Source organism: Pleuronectes platessa, chromosome 6 (genome assembly GCF_947347685.1).
Source record: "Pleuronectes platessa chromosome 6, fPlePla1.1, whole genome shotgun sequence".
Taxonomy (NCBI): Eukaryota; Metazoa; Chordata; class Actinopteri; order Pleuronectiformes; family Pleuronectidae; genus Pleuronectes; species Pleuronectes platessa.
The window spans coordinates 1,474,973-1,484,191 of record NC_070631.1 but is presented as its reverse complement, the minus strand read 5'-3'; positions in this window follow the sequence as shown (position 1 = coordinate 1,484,191).

The following is a 9,219-nucleotide window of genomic DNA, read 5'->3' as shown; positions in this document are numbered from 1 at the left end:
GCAGACGTAACCATAGCTACAGAAACACACTTGTTTGTGTTGTCATGATGGATGTGTGTTCTGAGCAGTTGTAGCGGACGACAGCAGGAGGCACCAACCACACAACACATCACACACACACACACACAGATTAATAACACCCTGGTTCTGGTGTGTGTGTGTGTGTGCGTGTGTGTGTGTGTGTGTGTGTGTGTGTGTGTGTGTCTTACCTTGTACAGATGCTCTGGAGTGTAACAACAGTGTTCAGCTCAGCAGGGACCTGAAACAAACAAACACACACACACATTAGATTAAAACCCACAAACACAAAACACAGGGAACATCAGTAAACAGAGAACGTCCTGTTAGCGCCCCCTAGAGACTGGAGCACTCAGCTCTCATTCCAAGGTCACAAATTAAAAGACTTTTCAGCATGTGTGTGTGTGTGTGTGTGTGTGTGTGTGTGTGAGAGTGCAGTGTTAAGTGTAGTTCACAAATGTGTTGACAGCCCAATAATAATGAACTGTGGTTTTTTAGCTTCAACAACTAGTGCTGTTTCAGTGCACGTCATTTTACCCAGAATCCTCTTTGAGTGTTCGTGAAACTCAAAGCGTTTTTAAGTAAACACGTTCAAGAGACAAAGAGTTTTGAGAGCTCACAGTGACCTTGACCTTTGACCTCCAACCACCAACCTCCTATCAGTTAAATCTCTTCATCAGTGTTTCATGAGAAGTTTGACGTTGAGCTGGAAGTGAAGTCGTTTATCATCAGAAGAAGAAGTCAAACACGTTTAGAAGTTAAACACGTTTAGAAGCTCAACACGTTTAGAAGTTCAACACGTTTAGAAGTCAAACACGTTTAGAAGTCAAACACGTTTAGAAGTTAAACACGTTTAGAAGTTAAACACGTTTAGAAGTTAAACACGTTTAGAAGTCCAACACGTTTAGAAGTTCAACACGTTTAGAAGCTCAACACGTTTAGAAGTCAAACACGTTTAGAAGCTCAACACGTTTAGAAGTCAAACACGTTTAGAAGTTCAACACGTTTAGAAGTCAAACATGTTTAGAAGTTCAACACGTTTAGAAGCTCAACACGTTTAGAAGTTCAACACGTTTAGAAGTTCAACACATTTAGAAGTTCAACACGTTTAGAAGTTAAACACGTTAGAAGCTCAACACGTTAGAAGTTAAACACGTTTAGAAGTTAAACACGTTTAGAAGTTCAACACGTTTAGAAGTTCAGCACGTTTAGAAGTTAAACATGTTTAGAAGTTCAACACGTTTAGAAGTCAAACACGTTCAGAAGTTCAACACGTTTAGAAGTCAAACACGTTTAGAAGTTAAACACCTTTAGAAGTTCAGCACGTTTAGAAGTTAAACATGTTTAGAAGTCAAACACGTTTAGAAGTTAAACACCTTTAGAAGTTCAGCACGTTTAGAAGTTAAACATGTTTAGAAGCTCAACACGTTTAGAAGTTCAACACGTTTAGAAGCTCAACACGTTTAGAAGTTCAACACGTTTAGAAGTTCAACACGTTTAGAAGCTCAACACGTTTAGAAGTTCAACACGTTCAGAAGTTCAACACGTTTAGAAGTTAAACATGTTCAGAAGCTCAACACGTTTAGAAGTTCAACACGTTCAGAAGTTCAACACGTTTAGAAGTTAAACACGTTTAGAAGCTCAACACGTTTAGAAGCTCAACACGTTTAGAAGTCAAACACGTTTAGAAGTTCAACACGTTTAGAAGTTCAACACGTTTAGAAGTTCAACACGTTTAGAAGTTCAACACGTTCAGAAGCTCAACACGTTTAGAAGCTCAACACGTTTAGAAGTTCAACACGTTCAGAAGCTCAACACGTTTAGAAGTTCAACACGTTCAGAAGTTCAACACGTTTAGAAGTTAAACACGTTTAGAAGCTCAACACGTTTAGAAGCTCAACACGTTTAGAAGTCAAACACGTTTAGAAGTTCAACACGTTTAGAAGTTAAACACGTTTAGAAGCTCAACACGTTTAGAAGTTCAACACGTTAGACGAATGATTCCATGTGTTTGTTGATTTGCAGAAGCAGATTCCTCCAGTTTGACGTTGTGTGTGTTTCTGAATCAGATCTTCAGATGAGCAGCGTCAGTTCAGTTCACATTGTTTCTTGTGGTTTTTCTTCTTCAGGGGAAACATCTGAACACGGTTCAGCCTCACAGAAGCTCAGCAGTAAATCTCAGTCGACAGAAAGCTGCTGTCGCTGTTTGTGTTTTCTATTATTAAAGAGTGTGAACTGTGATCCGACTGCAGCCGGAGGCGTGAAACCTTCTCACGTCACACAAACCAGAAATAGAAACTTCCTGTTCGAGAGTCTGAGAATAACACACGTGATTAATTGGTTAACTAAGAAATTCTGAGATGAACGAAGCAAAAACCACAGATTGATTTAAACTGAGCGAAAAACACTTTGTGGCTGTGAAAAAAAAGTCATGAGAGGAAACTGGAATCACGTTAGTGCCACGTGCACAAAGAGGAAGTGACGCCACCACCAGGTGACGACATGAAACGCACTGTTACCTGATTCCTTCATTCTTTGAAAATATAATGTAAGGACACAACTCAGAGCATCAAACACAACACACACACACACACACACACACACACACACACACACACACACACACACACACACACAGTGATGGTCAGTCAGTTAACACGGTGATCACACCTCCGTAACAGCTGCTGCTGCTCATGCTCCATGTGAGACTGTGCTGTGTGTGTGTGTATGTGTGTGTGTGTGTGTGAGACTGAGTGTGTGTGTGTGTGTGTGTGTTGTAATTACCCCAGTGAGGCACTGTGCCAGTGATTCTAGCCTTTGGTGGACACACACACAAACACACTGAAGAGTCCATTCCATTGCTCTACCTGTGGGACTCTCTCTCTTTGTGTGTGTGTGTGTGTGTGTGTGTGTGTGTGTGTGTGTGTTTATTGTAAAAAGACTGAATGCACTTTTAGTCTGTTTTCATAAATAAATGATAAAAGCCGTGAGATGTTTGAACACTTTTAGTTAACTTATCGCTAGTGCTGTGGTCACGTCTGCCGTCCAGACGACTGGAGTTTCCTCTGAATCAGAAACTTCTGTAAACTGATCTGGATTCAGTTTGAGAACTGGGTTTGTGTTTTAATCTGAGCAGAAACTGAGACGTTAGTAAACGGCGATGCAGACGTTCTCTTCCTGATTGATTCTCATCAGTCACATGACTCGACTGCCAGCGGGGAACACAAAGCGTCGCTAACACTTCTTGTCAGTAACACTTCCTGTCGCTAACACTTCCTGTCAGTAACACTTCCTGTCGCTAACACTTTCTGTCAGTAGCACTTCCTGTCAGTAACACTTCATGTCAGTAACACTTCCTGTCAGTAGCACTTCCTGTCAGTAACACTTCTTGTCAGTAACACTTCCTGTCAGTAGCACTTTCTGTCAGTAACACTTCCTGTCATTAACACTTCCTGTCATTAACACTTCATGTAATCAACACTTCCTGTCGCTAACACTTCTTGTCAGTAACACTTCCTGTCAGTAACACTTCCTGTCATTAACACTTCATGTAATCAACACTTCCTGTCGCTAACACTTCTTGTCGCTAACACTTCTTGTCAGTAACACTTCCTGTCAGTAACACTTCCTGTCAGTAACACTTCCTGTCAGTAGCACTTCCTGTCAGTAACACTTCCTGTCATTAGCCCCTCCAGCACTCCCTGCTCTGACTCTTTACCATCACTGCTCCTCCTGCAGAGGAGACGATCTATTTCCTGTTTACATCACATGACCGGTGGACGAGGTCATGTGACGTGTAAGTTTTCCGATGTGTCGGAGATGACATCGTTTTACAGATATTTTCAAACAGAATGGTTTCAGTTCCTCTTCCTGTTTCTCTTCTGTTCAGTCGTCGTCTCTCTTGTGAACTTTCAGCAGACAAACGCCGGAGGGACGATTTAGTTTGTCCTCCACAGGAGGGGACGTTTGTCTTCTTCATCTATTTATCTTTCCTCTTTGGTTACAAGTAGCTGGAGGCTGCAGAAGCAGCGGTCACGAGTTACACTCAGCTCCTCCACCTCCTCTCCCCGTCCTCCACCTCCACCTGGTCGACACTGACCTGCCCACAGCAGAGCTCCTGGTGTGTGTCCCTGAGGCTGAGTCCAGCTGCCTCGTCTCCGCCTCCCTGAGGATCCACTCGCTGCTCATCTTAAACCCACTGAGGTTTGAGTCTCGGCTCAGTCGGACCTCAGTTTTTCAGTTCTTCAGTTTACCTGAAGAACCCAAACTTGAAACTTTACTGTTTATAAATCCTCCTCCAAACAGTATTTGAATAAAAACTTGTATTAAACCCTAAAGTTTACCATTAAATTTAATTATTGTATCTTCTGTCTTTGATTTCAAATTTCTTTGTATTATTAGATTTTCGTCTTTGACGTTTTGTTTTCCTGTGTTAATTTGTCGTTTGTGAAGCTGATTTAAATGTGCTACAAAGATGAAGTTATTTATGATCATTATTACATTTGTTATTAAGTATTATTATTTACAGTCAAACAGATGATAAGGCATCGACCCCATGTGACCGACTGTGGCAGATCACAGTCACTGGACCAAACTGTCAACTGCCTCAAATCCTAAAACTCTTCCTCCTCTTATCTTCCTCCCTCTTCCTCCTTCATTCTCTCCATCAGCCTTTTCACCTCCTCAATTACAGTATCACCCCCCCCCCTCTCCCCTTCTCTCTCCGCCCTTCCGTCTCTGTCCATCAGCTCCAATTACTTTAATACAAACTGCAAACAAAACAGATTCAACACAAAGAACTTCAGAGAGAGAGAGAGAGAGAGAGAGAGAGAGAGAGAGGGTTCTCACATACACTCTCCTCCCTCACCTCCTCCTCCATCTCTCTTCTCTTTTCATCCCTCTCTCCCTCCCTGCGGGCAGTTCATCCATCCTGCCTACTCACAGACAGAAATAGACTGATGGAGGAGAGAGAGTGAGAGAGTGAGCTCTGCAGGGAGATGACCACTGGACACAGAGACACACACTCACAGACACACTCACACACACACACAAACTATACACAGACACACACACACACAAACACAGTACAGTATGTTCCTATAGACCTGCTGTATAAACAGCCGATAGATTTACGTTGGATCCATATTGATCTGCTGCTGTTTCCACACAAGGCCTCAGACTGGGATCAGAGCAGATTCACCACTGAGCTGGTTCAGTTTGTTCTGGTCCGAGACTCCGGCTCCGTCCTGGAGCGACTCGTCCTGGAGCGACTCGTCCTGGTGCGACTCTCGTCCTGAGACTCGTCCTGGAGCGACTCGTCCTGGAGCGACTCGGTCTGGAGCGACTCGTCCTGGAGCGACTCGGTCTGGAGCGACTAATCCTGGAGCGACTCGTCCTGGAGCGACTCGTCCTGGTACGACTCGTCCTGGAGCGACTCGGTCTGGAGCGACTAATCCTGGAGCGACTCGTCCTGGAGCGACTCGTCCTGGTACGACTCGTCCTGGAGCGACTCGGTCTGGAGCGACTAATCCTGGAGCGACTCGTCCTGGAGCGACTCGTCCTGGAGCGACTCGTCCTGGTGCGACTCGTCCTGGAGAGACTAATCCTGGAGTGACTCGTCCTGGAGCGACTCGGTCTGGAGCGACTAATCCTGGAGCGACTCGTCCTGGAGCGACTCGTCCTGGAGCGACTCGTCCTGGAGCGACTCGTCCTGGAGCGACTCGTCCTGGAGCGACTCGGTCTGGAGCGACTCGTCCTGGAGCGACTCGTCCTGGAGCGACTCGTCCTGGAGCGACTCGTCCTGGAGCGACTCGTCCTGGAGCGACTCGTCTTGGAGCGACTCGGTCCTGGAGCGACTCGGTCTGGAGCGACTCGGTCTGGAGCGACTCGTCCTGGAGCGACTCGTCTTGGAGCGACTCGGTCCTGGAGCGACTCGTCTTGGAGCGACTCGGTCCTGGAGCGACTCGTCCTGGAGCGACTCGTCTTGGAGCGACTCGGTCCTGGAGCGACTCGGTCTGGAACGACTTTGTCCTGGAGTGACTCGTCATGGAGTGACTCGTCTTGGAGCGACTCGGTCCTGGAGCGACTCGTCCTGGAGCGACTCGTCTTGGAGCGACTCGTCCTGGAGCGACTCGGTCTGGAGCGACTTTGTCCTGGAGTGACTCGTCATGGAGTGACTCGTCATGGAGCGACTCGGTCTGGTGCAACTAATCCTGGAGCGACTCGTCCTGGAGCGACTCGGTCCTGGAGCGACTCGGTCTGGAGCGACTCGTCCTGGAGCGACTCGTCCTGGAGCGACTCGTCTTGGAGCGACTCGGTCCTGGAGCGACTTGGTCTGGAGCGACTCGTCCTGGAGCGACTCGTCTTGGAGCGACTCGGTCCTGGAGCGACTCGTCTTGGAGCGACTCGGTCCTGGAGCGACTCGTCCTGGAGCGACTCGTCTTGGAGCGACTCGGTCCTGGAGCGACTCGGTCTGGAGCGACTCGTCCTGGAGCGACTCGTCCTGGAGCGACTCGTCTTGGAGCGACTCGGTCCTGGAGCGACTTGGTCTGGAGCGACTCGTCCTGGAGCGACTCGTCTTGGAGCGACTCGGTCCTGGAGCGACTCGTCTTGGAGCGACTCGGTCCTGGAGCGACTCGTCCTGGAGCGACTCGTCTTGGAGCGACTCGGTCCTGGAGCGACTCGGTCTGGAACGACTTTGTCCTGGAGCGACTCGGTCTGGAGCGACTCGTCTTGGAGCGACTCGGTCCTGGAGCGACTCGTCCTGGAGCGACTCGTCCTGGAGCGACTCGTCCTGGTGCGACTCGTCCTGGTGCGACTCGTCCTGGAGCGACTCGGTCTGGAGCGACTCGTCCTGGAGCGACTCGGTCTGGAGCGACTCGTCCTGGAGCGACTCGGTCTGGAGCGACTAATCCTGGAGCGACTCGTCCTGGAGCGACTCGTCCTGGTACGACTCGTCCTGGAGCGACTCGGTCTGGAGCGACTAATCCTGGAGCGACTCGTCCTGGAGCGACTCGGTCTGGAGCGACTCGTCCTGGAGCGACTCGGTCTGGAGCGACTAATCCTGGAGCGACTCGTCCTGGAGCGACTCGTCCTGGTACGACTCGTCCTGGAGCGACTCGGTCTGGAGCGACTAATCCTGGAGCGACTCGTCCTGGAGCGACTCGTCCTGGTACGACTCGTCCTGGAGCGACTCGGTCTGGAGCGACTAATCCTGGAGCGACTCGTCCTGGAGCGACTCGTCCTGGAGCGACTCGTCCTGGTGCGACTCGTCCTGGAGAGACTAATCCTGGAGTGACTCGTCCTGGAGCGACTCGGTCTGGAGCGACTAATCCTGGAGCGACTCGTCCTGGAGCGACTCGTCCTGGAGCGACTCGTCCTGGAGCGACTCGTCCTGGAGCGACTCGTCCTGGAGCGACTCGGTCTGGAGCGACTCGTCCTGGAGCGACTCGTCCTGGAGCGACTCGTCCTGGAGCGACTCGTCCTGGAGCGACTCGTCCTGGAGCGACTCGTCTTGGAGCGACTCGGTCCTGGAGCGACTCGGTCTGGAGCGACTCGGTCTGGAGCGACTCGTCCTGGAGCGACTCGTCTTGGAGCGACTCGGTCCTGGAGCGACTCGTCTTGGAGCGACTCGGTCCTGGAGCGACTCGTCCTGGAGCGACTCGTCTTGGAGCGACTCGGTCCTGGAGCGACTCGGTCTGGAACGACTTTGTCCTGGAGTGACTCGTCATGGAGTGACTCGTCTTGGAGCGACTCGGTCCTGGAGCGACTCGTCCTGGAGCGACTCGTCTTGGAGCGACTCGTCCTGGAGCGACTCGGTCTGGAGCGACTTTGTCCTGGAGTGACTCGTCATGGAGTGACTCGTCATGGAGCGACTCGGTCTGGTGCAACTAATCCTGGAGCGACTCGTCCTGGAGCGACTCGGTCCTGGAGCGACTCGGTCTGGAGCGACTCGTCCTGGAGCGACTCGTCCTGGAGCGACTCGTCTTGGAGCGACTCGGTCCTGGAGCGACTTGGTCTGGAGCGACTCGTCCTGGAGCGACTCGTCTTGGAGCGACTCGGTCCTGGAGCGACTCGTCTTGGAGCGACTCGGTCCTGGAGCGACTCGTCCTGGAGCGACTCGTCTTGGAGCGACTCGGTCCTGGAGCGACTCGGTCTGGAGCGACTCGTCCTGGAGCGACTCGTCCTGGAGCGACTCGTCTTGGAGCGACTCGGTCCTGGAGCGACTTGGTCTGGAGCGACTCGTCCTGGAGCGACTCGTCTTGGAGCGACTCGGTCCTGGAGCGACTCGTCTTGGAGCGACTCGGTCCTGGAGCGACTCGTCCTGGAGCGACTCGTCTTGGAGCGACTCGGTCCTGGAGCGACTCGGTCTGGAACGACTTTGTCCTGGAGCGACTCGGTCTGGAGCGACTCGTCTTGGAGCGACTCGGTCCTGGAGCGACTCGTCCTGGAGCGACTCGTCCTGGAGCGACTCGTCCTGGTGCGACTCGTCCTGGTGCGACTCGTCCTGGAGCGACTCGGTCTGGAGCGACTCGTCCTGGAGCGACTCGGTCTGGAGCGACTCGTCCTGGAGCGACTCGGTCTGGAGCGACTAATCCTGGAGCGACTCGTCCTGGAGCGACTCGTCCTGGTACGACTCGTCCTGGAGCGACTCGGTCTGGAGCGACTAATCCTGGAGCGACTCGTCCTGGAGCGACTCGGTCTGGAGCGACTCGTCCTGGAGCGACTCGGTCTGGAGCGACTAATCCTGGAGCGACTCGTCCTGGAGCGACTCGTCCTGGTACGACTCGTCCTGGAGCGACTCGGTCTGGAGCGACTAATCCTGGAGCGACTCGTCCTGGAGCGACTCGTCCTGGTACGACTCGTCCTGGAGCGACTCGGTCTGGAGCGACTAATCCTGGAGCGACTCGTCCTGGAGCGACTCGTCCTGGAGCGACTCGTCCTGGTGCGACTCGGTCTGGAGAGACTAATCCTGGAGTGACTCGTCCTGGAGCGACTCGGTCTGGAGCGACTAATCCTGGAGTGACTCGTCCTGGAGCGACTCGGTCTGGAGAGACTAATCCTGGAGTGACTCGTCCTGGAGCGACTCGGTCTGGAGCGACTAATCCTGGAGTGACTCGTCCTGGAGCGACTCGTCCTGGAGCGACTCGTCTTGGAGCGACTCGTCCTGGAGCGACTCGGTCTGGAGCGACTTTGTCCTGG